Source organism: Arachis ipaensis, chromosome B6 (assembly GCF_059453495.1).
Source record: "Arachis ipaensis isolate K30076 ecotype BB chromosome B6, ASM5945349v1, whole genome shotgun sequence".
Lineage (NCBI taxonomy): Eukaryota > Viridiplantae > Streptophyta > Magnoliopsida > Fabales > Fabaceae > Arachis > Arachis ipaensis.
In genome coordinates, this window is record NC_142441.1 from 20,312,160 (window position 1) to 20,328,007 (window position 15,848).

The 15,848-nt window shown below is 37.5% G+C and overlaps 1 non-coding gene across 1 annotated transcript; it reads right to left on the reverse strand.

Annotated features, from left to right (window-relative positions):
* Nucleotides 1-6,655: 6,655 nt before the first annotated feature.
* On the reverse strand, nucleotides 6,656-6,759 carry LOC148554816 (small nucleolar RNA R71). The gene has a single exon (XR_015888103.1). It is a non-coding gene; the product is annotated as a small nucleolar RNA R71 (small nucleolar RNA).
* Nucleotides 6,760-15,848: the final 9,089 nt, after the last annotated feature.

Genomic DNA, 15,848 nt, shown 5'->3' on the forward strand with positions numbered 1-15,848 from the left:
TTATTTTGATCAATAGCAATCCCCTTCTTTTGAACTACAAATCCCAAGAAATTCTCTGCAGATACTCCAAACGTACATTTTAAGGGATTCATCTTTAAAACCTTTTCAAGCATTGTATTAAATGCCTGCCGTAAATGATCGATATCCTGGTCTACCGAATTTGACTTGACCATTACATCATCGATATATACTTTCATAAAATTTTCAATGAACTCATGGAAAATAGTATTTATAGCGCGCTAATATGTTGCACCAGCAATATTCAAACCAAAGGGCATTACTACCCATTCATAGGTTCCTAAAACCCAGGGCATCAAAAAGTAGTTTTTGGTACATCATCTTTGGCTATAAATATTTGGTTATACCTAGAATAACCATCCATAAAACTTTGGATTTCATTGCCTGCTGCAGAATCGACCAGCATATCTACTACAGGCATAAAATACTCATCTTTAGGAGTAGCATTATTTAAATCTCGGAAATCAATACATACTCGCAATTTTTCATTCTTCTTCATTACTGGTACAATATTTGGTACCCAGTCAACATAACGAGTTGTTCAAATGAACTTTGCTTTAATCAACCTTTTTATTTCTTCTTTAATCTTTAGATTGATCTCAGGTGCAAAGCGTCGAGGCGCTTGCTTCACTGGCCGAGCAAATTATTTCAAAGCCAATCGATGTTCTTCTAAAGAACATTCAAGTCCAGACATCTCATGATAATCCAAAGCAAAGCAGTGTTTGTATTTAACTAAAAGATTGATTAGTTCTATTCGAAATTGCTCATCAATTTTTTGCAAATATAAGTAGGTCTAACATTATCGCTAGATCCCAAGTTAATTTCCTCAAGAGGATCTTGAGACTCAAACCTCTTTCAACATTATCATCATTGATTGAATACTTTTTGAAACCTAAAGGTTCCAAATCGTAGATACAATCGAAAGATAAGTATATTAACTCATTTGAGGAAAAACAAATTTTATTATTGACCAAATCAATAATCGAATCATTTTCAATACAAAGATCTTGAAATATATCGACAAAAGACCGGTTGATAACATTATTTTCAGAAATGAGAAAAGTAGTAGAACTTAAACTATGCCTAAATTCGATCTGGGGAATCGGACTTGCACTAGAAATTGAAAAAACTGAATTGAAATGCCTATATGATTCAACTTTATCAGAAGAATAATCTCTAACACAAGAAAGACTTTCTACAGAATTAAAAGTATTTAAATAACTTTCTAAAGTACCCAAATAATTCAAAATATCTTGACCTTCAGCCATGATAGAATGCCTTCGAATTATCAGCCGTTAAGAACCACTACTCCTAACCAGTAGGGGAAAATCAAGCTTTGGTTGATGAAGCTTCACATTAAGTCCTTCTGAAGTTAAAAAGCAACCCTCACAATTATAGGAATTAAGTACCCTGTCAACATTAAGAGGTTTTAGTTTCTCATTATACACCTTGAAATCGACATATAACTATTTCACATAAAGGCTCGAATCTGCTTTAATCACTTCAGACTTTCCTTCATCAGTCCAAAGAAGAATACTCTGATGCACGGTCGAAGGTATAGCTTCAACACCATGAATCCAGTCTCGTCCCAGCAATACATTTTAACTGGCCTTTGACGACACTACCACAAAAACAATATTTCGATGTGAGGATTCCACTTGCACTCGAAGTGTCACTAGCCCCTTTGCAGAAGTTGATACACCGCTATAATCGGTTACTAAAATGTTAGTAGCAACCAAATCATCAGAATATTTTTTCACCTTTGTCAACATCCTTTCTAGCAACAAACTGATCGTTGCCCCTCCATCGACCATAACTTTGTTAACACAAATGCCACTCATATAAGCAGTGACATGTAACGGTTGAAGATGTGAAAATACCCCAACTCATCCTCAGATCGAATAAATCAAATGCCTCTTCATCCTCCACATTATAATCCTCACTTGCATTTCTTTCATATTCTCCCAGATATTCAGTAGGTATAATCAAAATGGTACTAACCATCTCTTAATCACCTTTTTCAAAATACTCTTCATATAAATCAGCATTTTTATCTTTGTCATCGATCGGGGGCTACGACTAAAGCTTTGTCCTTTTTGAATTTAGCTGGTAACGGGATTCTTTTAGGAACCATTTCTCCATCAGATGGAAAGATAACTCGAGAATGAACAGAAGGAGTTTCCCCCTTGTCTTTATTATTCAATGGCTCTCTTTGCCTCATTTGTCGTCCATTCCTTCCTCTTTGATTTTCCCTAGCTCTTCCTCAAGAATATGGATAGTGGCCACGATAAAAATCTCGATGACCTCTCTGAGGATTATGCCTATATTGTGCATCTCGATTACAAAACTCCTGACAATTTCGAATCTATTGCACACCCAAAGCTTGAGAACAATTCATTGGAGGAGGAAAATTCCTTTGAGGGACACCAAAACTTTGTCCCTCTTGCCTTCGAGAATATTGTCTTTACCGAACTTGTTCTTCCTTATAAACTAACTCCTTTTTTATTCTTTCTTTTTTGAATATAGCTACAGCATCAGCGTCAAACACAGTATTACATCGAGGACATAAAGACACATCTCGATCTTTTAGCTTTTGTTGCATCAAAAACTCCAACAACCCTTCACCGACACCAGGATATACTGCCCAAACATTAGTCTCGAAATCTCCCAGAGCAGTATGAAACTCATAGGAAAAAACAACCATATTGACCCTTGATGAGCGGATAATTTATACGCTTTTTGGCATTGTTTTTAGTATGTTTTTAGGAGAATCTAGTTACTTTTAGGGATGTTTTCATTAGTTTTTATGTTAAATTCACATTTCTGGACTTTACTATGAGTTTGTGTGTTTTTCTGTGATTTCAGGTATTTTCTGGCTGAAATTGAGGGACTTGAGCAAAAATCAGATTCAGAGGTTGAAGAAGGACTGCTGATGCTGTTGGATTCTGACCTCCCTACACTCAAAATGGATTTTCTGGAGCTACAGAACTCGAAATGGCACGCTTCCAATTGCGTTGGAAAGTAGACATCCAGGGCTTTCCAGAAATATATAATATTCCATACTTTTTCCAAGTTTAGATGACGCAAACTGGCGTTCAACGCCAGATCTCTGCCCAATTCTGGCGTCCAGCGCCAGAAACAAGTTGCAAAGTGGAGTTCAACGCCCAAAATGGCACAAAAGCTGGCGTTCAACTCCAAGAATGACCTCTCCACGTGTGGACTTCAAGCTCAGCCCAAGCACACACCAAGTGGGCCCCGGAAGTGGATTTATGCATCAATTACTTACTTCTGTAAACCCTAGTAACTAGTTTATTATAAATAGGACTTTTTACGACTGTATTAGATATCTTTGAATCCGGGATTGTATCTTTAAACATCTTTGAACGCCTGGTTCTTAGATCATGGGGGCTGGCCTCTCGGCCATGCCTAGACCTTTCACTTATGTATTTTTAATGGTAGAGTTTCTACACTCCATAGATTAAGGTGTGGAGCTCTGCTGTTCCTCAAAGATTAATGCAAAGTACTACTGTTTTTCTATTCAATTCAACTTATTCCGCTTCTAAGATATTCATTCGCACTCCAACCTGAATGTGATGAACGTGACAATCATCATCATTCCCTATGAACGCGTGCCTGACAACCACTTCCGTTCTACCTTAGATTGAATGAGTATCTATTGGATCTCTTAATCAGAATCTTCGTGGTGTAAGCTAGATTGATGGCGGCATTCATGAGAATCCGAAAAGTCTAAACCTTTTCTGTGGTATTCCGAGTAGGATTCAGGGATTGAATGACTGTGACGAACTTCAAACTCGCGAGTGCTGGGCGTAGTGACAGACGCAAAAGGAGGGTGAATCCTATTCCAGTATGATCGAGAACCTCAGATGATTAGCCGTGCTGTGACAGAGCATTTGGACCATTTTCATAAGAGGATGGGATGTAGCCATTGACAACGGTGATGCCCTTACAAAAAGCCAGCCATGGAAAGGAGTAAGACTGATTGGATGAAGGCAGCAGGAAAGCAGAGGTTCAGAGGAACGAAAGCATCTCTGTGCGCTTATGTAAAATTCTCACCAATGATTTACATAAGTATTTCTATCCTTCTTTTATTATTTATTTTCGAAAACTCCATAACTATTTTATATCCGCCTGACTGAGATTTACAAGGTGACCATAGCTTGCTTCAAGCCAACAATCTCTGTGGGATCGACCCTTACTCACGTAAGGTTTATTACTTGGACGACCCAGTGCACTTGCTGGTTAGTTGCATCGAAGTTGTGACAAATTATGAATTGAGATTAGAGCACCAAGTTTTTGGATCCATTACCAGAGATCACAATTTCGTGCACCAAGTTTTTTGCGCCGTTGCCGGGGATTGTTCGAGTTTGAACAACTGACGGTTCGTCTTGTTGCTTAGATTGGGTAACTTTCTTTTCGTTTTCTTTTCAAAAAGTTTTCAAAAATTTTTCAAAAAAAAAATCTTTCAAAAATTTTCTCCTTTGTTTTCGAAAAATTTTAAAATAAAAATATTTTCAAAAATATATTTTTCTTCAGAATTTTTAAGAATGAATTCTAGTGTTTCATATAGCATACTAAAGCTTGGCTGGCTATTAAGCCATGCCTAACCCTCAGATTGGAGCTTTAGATTAAAGAACACAAGATTCCTGGAATTCATATTAAAAATTTTGGAATCCTTATTTTTCTTTTTCACATAATTTTCGAAAAAAATCCAAAAATATTTAGAAAATCATAAAAATCAAAAAAAATATTTTTGTGTTCTTGTTTGAGTCTTGAGTCAGATTTTTAAGTTTGGTGTCAATTGCATATTCATCTTGCATTTTTCGAAAATTCATGCATTCATAGTGTTCTTCATGATCTTCAAGTTGTTCTTGGTAAGTCTTCTTGTTTGATCTTGATGTTTTCTTGTTTTGTGTTGTATGGTGTTTTTCATATGCATTCTTGCATCCATAGAGTCTAAGCATCAAGGATTTCTAAGTTTGGTATCTTGCATGTTTTCTTTGCATAAAATTTTTTTTCAAAAATATGTTCTTGGTGTTCATCTTGACATTCATAGCATTCTTGCATACATTCATTGTTTTGATCCAAAATTTTCATGCATTGCATCATTTTCATGTTTCTCTCTCTCATCATTAAAAATTCAAAAATCAAAAAAATATCTTTCCCTTTTTCTCCCTTAAAATTTCGAAAATTAGATTTGACTTTTTCAAAAATTTTTAAAATCTAGTTGTTTTTATGAGTCAAATCAAATTTTCAATTTAAAAATCTTATCTTTTTCAAAATCTTTTTCAAAAATCAAATCTTTTTCATTTTTCTTATTTATTTTCGAAAATTTCAAAAATATTTTTCAAAAATCGTTTGCTTAATTTTACATCATATTTCCGAAAATAACATCATCAATTAATGTTTTGATTCAAAAATTTCAAGTTTGTTACTTGCTTGTTAAGAAAGATTCAAACTTTGAGTTCTAGAATCATATCTTGTGATTTCTTGTGAATCAAGTCATTAGTTGTGATTTTAAAAATCAAATCTTTTTCAAAAACTAATTTCAATCATATCTTTTCAAAAATATCTTCTTATCTTATCTTTTTCAAAAATTTTATTTCAAAATATCTTTTCTAACTTCCTAACTTCTTATCTTTTCAAAATTTGTTTCAACTAACTAACTAACTTTTTGTTTGTTTCTTATCTTTTTCAAAATCACCTAACTAACTCTCTCTCTCTCTCTAATTTTCGAAAATATCTTTCCCCTTTTTCAAAATTTCTTTTTAATTAACTAATTATTTTAATTTTTGATTTTAATTTTCGAAAACTACTAACCTTTTTCAAAAACTATTTTCGAAAATCACTAACTCTTTTTCAAAATAATTTTCAAAAATTCTTCTCCCTCATCTCCTTCTAATTATTTATTCATCTACTAACACTTCTCTTCATCTCACATCACTGCTCCTATCCTTACCCTTGTGTTTGGATTCTTCATTCTTCTTCACCCCTATTCCTTTTCTTCTTCTACTACTAATAAGGAACCTCTTTACTGTGACATAGAGGAGTCCTCTTCTTTTCTTGTTCTCTTCTCCTTCTTATGAGAAGGAACAAGGAAAAAGGCATTCTTGTTGAAGCTGATCCAGAACCTGAAAGGACTCTGAAGAAGAAACTAAGAGAAGCTAAATTACAACAATCCAGAGACAATCTTATTGAAAATTTCGAACAAGTAAAGGAGATGGCAGCCGAACCCAACAACAATAATGCAAGGAGAATGCTTGGTGACTTTACTGCACCAAATTCTAATTTACACGGAAGAAGCATCTCCATTCCTGCCATTGGAGCAAACAACTTTGAGCTGAAACCTCAATTAGTTTCTCTGATGCAGCAGAACTGCAAGTTCCATGGACTTCCATCTGAAGATCCTTTTAAGTTCTTAACTGAATTCTTGCAGATATGTGATACTGTTAAGACTAATGGAGTAGATCCTGAAGTCTACAGGCTCATGCTTTTCCCTTTTGCTGTGAGAGACAGAGCTAGAATATGGTTGGACTCTCAACCTAAGGATAGCCTGAACTCTTGGGATAAGCTAGTCAAGGCTTTCTTAGCCAAGTTCTTTCCTCCTCAAAAGCTGAGTAAGCTTAGAGTGGATGTTCAGACCTTCAGACAGAAAGAAGGTGAATCCCTCTATGAAGCTTGGGAGAGATACAAGCAACTGACCAAAAAGTGTCATTCTGACATGCTTTCAGAATGGACCATCCTGGATATATTCTATGATGGTCTGTCTGAATTATCTAAAATATCATTGGACACCTCTGCAGGTGGATCTATTCACCTAAAGAAAATGCCTGCAGAAGCTCAAGAACTCATTGACATGGTTGCTAATAACCAGTTCATGTACACTTCTGAGAGGAATCCTGTGAGTAATGGGACGCCTATGAAGAAGGGAGTTCTTGAAATTGATACTCTGAATGCCATATTGGCTCAGAATAAAATATTGACTCAGCAAGTCAATATGATTTCTCAGAGTCTGAATGGAATGCAAGCTGCATCCAACAGTACTCAAGAGGCAGCTTCTGAAGAAGAAGCTTACGATCCTGAGAACCCTGCAATAGCAGAGGTAAATTACTTAGGTGAACCTTATGGAAACACCTATAATCCATCATGGAGAAATCATCCAAATCTCTCATGGAAGGATCAACAAAAGCCTCAACAAGACTTTAATAATGGTGGAAGATACAAGTTTAGCAATAGCAAGCCTTTTCCATCATCTACTCAGCAACAGACAGAGAACTCTGAACAAAATACCTCTAATTTAGCAAACTTAGTCTCTGATCTATCTAAGGCCACTGTAAGTTTCATGAATGAAACAAGGTCTTCCATTAGAAATTTGGAAGCACAAGTGGGCCAGCTGAGTAAAAGGATCACTGAAATCCCTCCTAGTACTCTCCCAAACAATACAGAAGAAAATCCAAAAGGAGAGTGCAAGGCCATTAAATTAATCACCATGGCCGAACCTGTGAAGGAAGGAGAGGACGTGAATCCCAAGGAGGAAGACCTCCTGGGACGTCCAGTGATCAATAAGGAGTTTTCCTCTGAGGAACCAAAGGAATCTGAGGCTCATCCAGAGACCATAGAAATTCCATTTAACCTCCTTATGCCAATCATGAGCTCTGATGAGTATTCCTCTTCTGAAGAGAATGAGGATGTTACTGAAGAGCAAGTTACCAAGTACCTTGGTGCAATCATGAAGCTGAATGCCAAATTATTTGGTATTGAGACTTGGGAAGATGAACCTCCCTTGTTCACCAATGAACTAAGTGATCTGGATCAACTGAGATTACCTCAGAAGAAACAGGATCCTGGAAAGTTCTTACTACCTTGTACCATAGGCACCATGATCTTTGAAAAGGCTCTGTGTGACCTTGGTTCAGGGATAAACCTCATGCCCCTCTCTGTAATAGAGAAACTGGGAATCTATGGGGTGCAAGCCACTAAAATCTCATTAGAGATGGCAGACAATTCAAGAAAACAGGCTTATGGACAAGTAGAGGACGTGTTAGTAAAGGTTGAAGGCCTTTACATCCCTGCTGATTTCATAGTCCTAGATACTGGAAAGGATGAGGATGAATTCATCATCCTTGGAAGACCCTTCCTAGCCACAGCAAGAGCTGTGATTGATGTGGACAGAGGAGAATTGATCCTTTAATTAAATGAGGACAACCTTGTGTTTAAAACTCAAGGATCTCTCTCTATACCCATGGAGAGGAAGCACAGTAAGCTTCTCTCAAAACAGAGTCAACCAGAGCCCCCACAGTCAAACTCTAAGTTTGGTGTTGGGAGGCCACAACCAAACTCTAAGTTTGGTGTTGAACTCCCATATCCAAACTCTAAGTTTGGTGTTGGGGAGTCTCAACAATGCTCTGAACTTCTGTGAGGCTCCATGAGAGCCCACTGTCAAGCTATTGACATTAAATGAGCGCTTGTTGGGAGGCAACCCAATTTTTATTTAATTATATTTTTATTAGTTATATGTCTTTATAGGTACATGATCATGTGGAGTCACAAAATAAATAAAAAAAATTGAGAACGGAATCAAAAACAGCAGAAGAAAAATCACACCCTGGAGGAAGACCTTACTGGCATTTAAACGCCAGTAAGAAGCATGTTTTGGGCGTTCAACGCCAGAACAGAGCATGGTTCTGGCGCTGAACGCCAGAAATGCACCCTGGAGAAGAGCTGGCGCTGAACGCCCAGAACAAGCATGGTTCTGGCGTTCAACGCCAGAAATGGGCAACAAATGGGCGTTCAACGCCCAGAACAAGCACCAATCTGGCGCTGAATGCCCAGAGTTGTGTACAAGGGCATTTTGCATGCCTAATTTGGTGCAAGGTTGTAAATTCTTGAACACCTCAGGATCTGTGGACCCCACAGGATCACCTCAGGATCTGTGGACCCCACAGGATCCCCACCTACCTCCACTCACTTCTTCTCACCCCTCTTTCACACAATCCCATAAACACTCTTCCCTAAAACCCTTTACCAATCACCTCAATCTCTCTTCCCCATCACCTCTTCACCACTCACATCCATCCACTCTTCCCCATAAACCTACCTTATAAACTCCACCTACCTTCAAAATTCAAAAATCAATTTCCCTCCCAAACCCACCCTAAATGGCCGAACTTACCCCCCTCCCTTCCCTATATATAACCCTCCATTCTTCATCATTTTCACACAACACAACCCTCTTTGCTCTTCTTGGCCGAAACACAACCCCTTCTCCTTCTCCTCCATTTCTTCTTCTTCTTCATCTATTCTTTCTTTTCTTGCTCGAGGGCGAGCAAAATTCTAAGTTTGGTGTGGTAAAAGCATAAGCTTTTTGTTTTTCCATTACCATTGATGGCACCTAAGACCGGAGAATCCTCTAGAAAAGGGAAAGGGAAGACAAAAGCTTCCACCTCCGAGTTATGGGAGATGGAAAGGTTCATCTCCAAAGCCCATCAAGACCACTTCTATGATGTTGTGGCCAAGAAGAAGGTGATCCCCGAGGTCCCTTTCAAACTCAAGAAAAATGAGTATCCGGAGATCCGACATGAAATCCAAAGAAGAGGTTGGGAAGTTCTAACAAACCCCATCCAACAAGTCGGCATCCTAATGGTTCAAGAGTTCTATGCCAATGCATGGATCACTAGGAACCATGATCAAAGTAAGAACCCGAATCCAAAGAATTATGTTACAATGGTTCGGGGGAAATACTTAGATTTTAGTCCGGAGAATGTGAGGTTGGCGTTTGACTTGCCTATGATGCAAGGAGATGAGCGCCCCTACACTAGAAGGGTCAACTTTAATCAAAGGTTGGACCAAGTCCTCATGGACATATGTGTGGAAGGAGCTCAATGGAAGATTGACTCCAAAGGCAAGCCGGTTCAACTAAGAAGACTGGACCTCAAGCCTGTGGCTAGAGGATGGTTGGAGTTCATCCAACGCTCCATCATCCCCACTAGCAACCGATCTGAAGTTACTGTGGATCGAGCCATCATGATCCATAGCATCATGATTGGAGAGGAAGTAGAAGTTCATGAAGTCATCTCCCTTGAACTCTACAAAATAGCCGAAAAGCCCTCCCCTGGGGCAAGGCTAGCTTTTCCTCATCTTATTTGTCATCTATGTTACTCAGCTGGAGCTTTCATAGAAGGAGACATTCCCATTGAGGAAGAGAAGCCCATCACTAAGAAAAGGATGGAGCAAGTAAGAGAGCCCATTCATGGAGCTCAAGAGGCACATGAAGCTCATCACCATGAGATCCCGGAGATGCCTCCAATGCATTTCCCTCCACAAAACTATTGGGAGCAAATCAACACCTCCCTAGGAGAATTAAGTTCCAACATGGGACAACTAAGGGTGGAACATCAAGAGCACTCCATCATCCTTCATGAAATAAGAGAAGATCAAAAAGCAATGAGGGAGGAGCAACAAAGAAAAGGAAGAGACATAGAAGAGCTCAAGGACATCATTGGTTCCTCAAGAAGGAAACGCCACCATCACTAAGGTGGACTCATTCCTTGTTCTTATTCTCTGTTTTTCGCTTTCGCTATGTTAAGTGCTTATCTATGTTTGTGTCTTATTACATGATCATTAGTAGTTAGTAACTATGTCTTAAAGTTATGAATGTCCTATGAATCCATCACCTCTCTTAAATGAAAAATGTTTTAATTCAAAAGAACAAGAAGTACATGAGTTTCGAATTTATCCTTGAACTTAGTTTAATTATATTGATGTGGTGACAATGCTTCTTGTTTTCTGAATGAATGCTTGAACAGTGCATATGTCTTTTGAAGTTGTTGTTTAAGAATGTTAAATATGTTGGCTCTTGAAAGAATGATGATAAGGAGACATGTTATTTGATAATCTGAAAAATCATAAAAATGATTCTTGAAGCAAGAAAAAGCAGCAAAGAACAAAGCTTGCAGAAAAAAAATAGCAAAAAAAAAATAGAAAGAAAAAGAAAAAGCAAGCAGAAAAAGCCAAAGCTTTTAAAACCAAAAGGAAAGAGCAAAAAGCCAATAACCCTTAAAACCAAAAGGCAAGGGTAAATAAAAAGGATCCCAAAGCTTTGAGCATCAGTGGATAGGAGGGCCTAAAGGAATAAAATCCTGGCCTAAGCGGCTAAATCAAGCTGTCCCTAACCATGTGCTTGTGGCGTAAAGGTGTCAAATGAAAACTTGAGACTGAGCGGTTAAAGTCAAGATCCAAAGCAAAAAAAAGAGTGTGCTTAAGAACCCTGGACACCTCTAATTGGGAACTTTAGCAAAGCCGAGTCACAATCTGAAAAGGTTCACCCAATTATGTGTCTGTGGCATTTATGTATCCGGTGGTAATACTGGAAAACAAAGTGCTTAGGGCCACGGCCAAGACTCATAAAATAGCTGTGTTCAAGAATCATCATATTGAACTAGGAGAATCAATAACACTATCTGAACTCTGAGTTCCTATAGATGCCAATCATTCTGAACTTCAATGGATAAAGTGAGATGCCAAAACTATTCAAGAGGCAAAAAGCTACAAGTCCCGCTCATCTGATTGGAGCTATGTTTCATTGATAGTTTGGAATTTATATTATATTCTCTTCTTTTTATTCTATTTGATTTTCAGTTGCTTGGGGACAAGCAACAATTTAAGTTTGGTGTTGTGATGAGCGGATAATTTATACGCTTTTTGGCATTGTTTTTAGTATATTTTTAGGAGAATCTAGTTACTTTTAGGGATGTTTTCATTAGTTTTTATGTTAAATTCATATTTCTGGACTTTACTATGAGTTTGTGTATTTTTCTGTGATTTCAGGTATTTTCTGGCTGAAATTGAGGGACTTGAGCAAAAATCAGATTCAGAGGTTGAAGAAGGACTGCTGATGCTGTTGGATTCTGACCTCCCTACACTCAAAATGGATTTTCTGGAGCTACAGAACTCGAAATGGCGCGCTTCTAATTGCGTTGGAAAGTAGACATCCATGACTTTCCAGCAATATATAATAGTCCATACTTTGCCCAATTTTAGACGATTCAAATTGGCGTTCAACGCCAGCTCTCTGCCCAATTCTGGCGTCCAGCGCCAGAAACAAGTTGCAAAGTGGAGTTCAACGCCCCAAATGGCACAAAAGCTGGCGTTCAACTCCAAGAATGACCTCTCCACGTGTAGACTTCAAGCTCAGCCCAAGAACACACCAAGTGGGCCCCGGAAGTGGATTTATGCATCAATTACTTACTTCTGTAAACCCTAGTAACTAGTTTATTATAAATAGGACTTTTTACTACTGTATTAGATATCTTTGAATCCGGGATTGTATCTTTAAACATCTTTGAACGCCTGGTTCTTAGATCATGGGGGATGGCCTCTCGGCCATGCCTGGACCTTTCACTTATGTATTTTTAACGGTAGAGTTTCTACACTCCATAGATTAAGGTGTGGAGCTCTGCTGTTCCTCAAAGATTAATGCAAAGTACTACTATTTTTCTATTCAATTCAACTTATTCCGCTTCTAAGATATTCATTCGCACTCCAACCTGAATGTGATGAACGTGACAATCATCATCATTTCCTATGAACGCGTGCCTGACAACCACTTCCGTTCTACCTTAGATTGAATGAGTATCTCTTGGATCTCTTAATCAGAATCTTCGTGGTGTAAGCTAGATTGATGGCGGCATTCATGAGAATCCGGAAAGTCTAAACCTTGTCTGTGGTATTCCGAGTAGGATTCAGGGATTGAATGACTGTGACGAGCTTCAAACTCGCGAGTGCTAGGCGTAGTGACAGACGCAAAAGGAGGGTGAATCCTATTCCAGTATGATCGAGAACCTCAGATGATTAGCCGTGCTGTGACAGAGCATTTGGACCATTTTCACAAGAGGATGGGATGTAGCCATTGACAACGGTGATGCCCTTACAAAAAGCCAGCCATGGAAAGGAGTAAGACTGATTGGATGAAGGCAGCAGGAAAGCAGAGGTTCAGAGGAACGAAAGCATCTCTGTGCGCTTATCTGAAATTCTCACCAATGATTTACATAAGTATTTCTATCCTTCTTTTATTATTTATTTTCGAAATCTCCATAACTATTTTATATCCGCCTGACTGAGATTTGCAAGGTGACCATAGCTTGCTTCAAGCCGACATTCTCCGTGGGATCGACCCTTACTCACGTAAGGTTTATTACTTGGACGACCCAGTGCATTTGCTGGTTAGTTGCATCGAAGTTGTGACAAATTATGAATTGAGATTAGAGCACCAAGTTTTTGGAGCCATTACTAGAGATCACAATTTTATGCACCAACCCCCTAAAAAGGGCTCCGCAAAATTTATGCCAGCATCGATGGGATCAGAATCGACCTTCATGTCCTTTTTGCCATCATCAAACTTCAATCTCCCTTCCATAATTTCCTCTTGAATCAAGTCCATGAAACAGACACAATTATTAGTTGAACGGCTAGTTGCTTGATGAAATTTGCAATAGGATTTTCCCTTTAAATCTTTTATCGAAAGCAATATTTTGCCTTCAGGCAAAACTAATTGTTTATCTTTAAGTAACACATCAAATATTTGATCAAATTTTGAAATATCGAAACTATATTTTTTTTTCACTCTTTTGTTTTGTATCATTGGATCTATCAACATTTGCAATTTTCTTAAGCAAAGAGTATACATAAAGTGGCCTTTCTTTTATTCAGCCAAATCAACTTCAGGAAACTCAAAATTAGACTCCTCACTTAAGGATTGCATCTTGATGTATGAAACCTTTTCTTTTTGAGAAAAATCCTTACTTTTCAACCTTTTCTCATTTTTAATTTTTTCTTTCTCCCAAATGAGCCAAGTCAGGTATATGAACATTAAGCAATTTTCGACGCATATAAAAGCCTAAACCCATGGTGGCTATTTTAACTACCTCACTTTCAAGAAGAGATACATAACATTGACTTCGAACATTTTTAAAATGAATCATAAAGTCATCAATTGATTCTCCATCCTCACATTTCAAAACCACTAAGTCAATGATGGTCACATTCAACTCTCCACTAAAAAATTAAGAATGAAAAGCATTCTCTAGTTGTGCCTAAGTTCCAATCGAATTAGGCCTAAGATTAGAAAACCAAGTGAATGCGTTCTTTATTAAAGAAGAAGGAAAAACTTCATCTTTAAATTTTCATCATTCGCTAAGTTTTCCAACTCAACCATATATCAAGCAATATACTCAGTGATCGATTCACTAATTTCTCCCGCAAACTTTGTTATTATTTTGGAATTTTTCACTCTCCTAGACACTTCTGCTGCTTGTACAGTAGCAAAAAAAGCAGAGACAAATATGGTTGATTCATAAAACCCACATAGAATCCAACCCTATTAAGTACATCTTCAACAATCCTAGTAACCTGGTATCTTTTACCACGCTAATTGACTCTCATCCGAGCCAACAATTCATCCGCATTTTGATCTCATCGAACAACTCGAGGAGTATTGCTTTCAAAATGCATATCACTTCCCATATTTTTGGGCATATTTATCCCATCCTCCTGATTCATATACAAATTTTGATCTCTTTGATCATAATCAACAATTCAAGAAATTCTTTTCACTTGCCTAGCAAAGCGCTCAAATTTTGATTCGTGATCAGCCATCATAGGGTTCAAATTGTAGTCATCTTCTGGGTCAATAAATTGACTAGATCGTGATGACTTTCATCAACATGTTGTCGAAAAGCAGCCGTCGAACTAGAAGCATTCGATGTAGAACCCAATTGATAATTTCAGAAAAATTCAGCATATAATGGAGGCACTGGATTACCACTAAAACTTGATGAATTTCTAAATCTATTTGGTGGAACATACCCACCTATTGGTGGAGTATAACCTGAAGGAAGTAAGGAGGCCAATCAGCAGTTACTGGCGGTTGCGTCACAGCAATTCGTGAGCGTTGATTTTGCCCACTATTCTCAACTGAGGGATTAGTAACTGTTACATTCTCCTCAATTGTACTACTTTTAGCATGCGACTACGGTATCTCCGTTGGAATTGGTGCAACTATAGCAACATTATCATTTGCAAATGATTCCATATTAGCGTTAGAAACTTCTTCTATCATTTGAATAATCTTGCCACTTCTAAGTTTCATGCACTAGATTATTATAAAATACTTTTTGACATAATTTTTAAAATTGTTCCACCAGATGTGCCAATTTGTTTTACCGATTTTTAGCAAATCTAAGTGGTTTGATATCTAATGATCTGGGAGTGAAACCTACTCCTCTTGTGACTACTAGTTTTCAAAAATGCATCAAAAGTTCTTTCAATTGAACAAAACAACAAAAAAAAATTGAAAGAAAAGCAAAATAAATTTGAAAGTAAAATGACTGGAATTGAAAGGAATAACATTGAATTTAAAGAAAGCAGTAAACCACCTTTGACAAAATTGAAGGACTTTGAAGTTAAATACAAAATGATGAATCTTAAAGGAAAATACAAAGAGTAAATTTGCTCAGAAAATATATTTGCATGAAAATAAAGATTATAAGGAATTTAAATGAAATTTAAAAGACATGGAAGAAATTCTACAGAAAAAAAATTCTTTGCAGACTCAGAAAATCGTTGGAAATGTGAGTGTATGAGAGTATTTTCTGAAAACGAATTCCAACTATTTTTTCTTCAAACATTCACCTATTTATAAGAGTTTTCGACCAATCAAATTCAAATATATATAACTCTCACGTGCATTAATTTTTGAGTAACCATTCTCGCTCTTTTGTACGACGTGGATAACGGTCATTAATTAGCTTCACTTA